Source organism: Diaphorina citri, unplaced genomic scaffold (genome assembly GCF_000475195.1).
Source record: "Diaphorina citri unplaced genomic scaffold, Diaci psyllid genome assembly version 1.1 scaffold89, whole genome shotgun sequence".
In the NCBI taxonomy this organism is placed as follows: Eukaryota; Metazoa; Arthropoda; class Insecta; order Hemiptera; family Psyllidae; genus Diaphorina; species Diaphorina citri.
This window is the reverse complement of record NW_007377526.1, coordinates 348,778-350,795: the sequence shown is the minus strand read 5'-3', so window position 1 is coordinate 350,795 and position 2,018 is coordinate 348,778. Positions and strand designations below refer to the sequence as shown.

General features: G+C 36.1%; 1 long non-coding RNA gene across 1 annotated transcript; it reads right to left on the bottom strand.

Annotated features, from left to right (window-relative positions):
• Positions 1-387: 387 nt before the first annotated feature.
• Positions 388-1,744, bottom strand: LOC113473896. The gene is made up of 2 exons (XR_003395695.1): positions 1,674-1,744; positions 388-537 (listed from the first exon to the last, which is right to left on the bottom strand). It is a non-coding gene; the product is annotated as an uncharacterized LOC113473896 (long non-coding RNA).
• Positions 1,745-2,018: the final 274 nt, after the last annotated feature.

Sequence of the window (2,018 nt, the reverse complement as noted above, 5' to 3'; positions counted from 1 at the left end):
AAAGAGAAAGAGAGAGGGAAATATACAAGCTTTGACAATGCTGGGAGATAGAGGGAGAGAGAGAGAACGATATCCGAGCTTTAACAATTCTAGTGAGAGGAAATAAATGGAAGTGATCAATTTCTGTGTTCTTGAATTTTGTGTACGAAAAACAGATAGCACTTTGGGAATCAAGTGAGGTACTGTGGTATTTTCCTGTGGTAGGTACTGTTGTATTTTCCTATTTCATTCAATAATAGAATAATACTAACCTATTATAGTTACAGACTTCAATAAACACTATGCCACGTTTATAACTTCTATCAGTAAGCTCCGTAATTTAAATTATTTTTAGAAGCCTTGTAAGATCTTTCCTCTGCCTTCGTTTTCTTACCTTTCACAAAACACTTTTGGTCCTTTGGTCTTGAACATCCACCAAGTTTGTATTGACTTTCTCACTAAAAGTTTGACTTGTTTTCTCCTAGCTCTTTGTATGAATTCATTTCAAAGATCAAAGCTAAGATTGTAAGCGTATTCATTACAGTTGATCAGTGTGTTCTGAAATGAAAGGGATTCAGATGGAAGAATTTCTTGTAACTCACGAGAAAACTGACACAACTTTGTCAAAGCAAAGGTATTAAATCTAGCTTTTGGGTTTAATAGACGACTCTTTCTTTTCACTTCTGCAATCTACTGCATCCTTTTTAACAGGGTATTAAAATCTGAATTTATAGTATTTTCTCTTCTCTATGAAATTAATGATTTGATGTCTTTTAATTATTATGCATTCGTTGTTTGATCAAATAAACTAGAGTACTAGAGGAAATGAAATACTAAGAAATCTCATGATTTAAACCCTTTTCTACACATCTTTCCACTATGAAACACATACAGCTACTAGACTTGGAACTCTGAAAAAGGTCATCTCGTACTGCAGTTTCCTGTTATATGTTTTGAAATGCATACACAGGTAGAAAATCTACTGAATGAAACTCTTTGAACGAATGAACTTCTGAGAAGTAAATTCGTTACGAAATAATCAAGGGTAAATTAATTGGATACAAACTCTCGGAATTCCTAAGAAATATGCAAATCATCAGAACATTGGTCCGTTTAAATCACCAATCATGCCAAACGGAGTGATCATAGTGTACTCCTCTTTTGACTCCCTCAATAAAATTTACATGGATAGCTATTTCATTTTGGATCAAAATAGCTTCTTCTGCATGAAGTAATTGGATGGAAATTGCTGCAAATTGTCCTCTGAGGTCGGGAAAGGATGTGTACCATTTTCATCTCAAGTCAGTTTTCCGAGAAGGGTGTGCAACATGGCTGACAGCAGGTTCCACGTTTTTACTTATCTATCTATCTTGTTCCTATTCAAGTCGTCATGAATATTTTGATAAATATTTTACATTACTTTTACTACGTCACAGAATTTTACGTTTACGTTCCTAATAGATGTGTCCAACAGGGGTGGTGTTGTAAGTTATTACGATATACAAGCACAGAGAACTATTAACATATACATCTCTTTATTTCATATAATATACATAGGTACATGACAAATTAGGAACATACAGAATTTTACGTTTACGTTCCTAATAGATGTGTCCAACAGGGGTGGTGTTGTAAGTTATTACGATATACAAGCACAGAGAACTATTAGTGTTAGGTACTTATTTACTACGTACCTCTTATGGGCTAGAAGATTGATTTTCCTCCAAAAATTCCAGGTGCCGATGCCGTGCTTTCAGGCCCTTCAGACTCTCGAATGGCGAGAGAAGACGAAGGATGTGGAAAAATGAGAGACGGTAGAAAATGGGAGAGAAAAGTCGAAAGAAACGATCGAGAAAAGGAGGAGGAAGAGGAGACGAGGAAGAAGACGAAACGAGAGGGAGAGGAAAGTCAGAATAAACGATAGAGAGAAGGAGGGAAAGAAGACGAATAAGGAGGGAGGAAGAGAAAAGTCAAAAGAAACGATAGAGAGAAAGAGGAGGAGGAGGAGGAGGAAGAAGAAGACGAAACGAGAGGGAGAG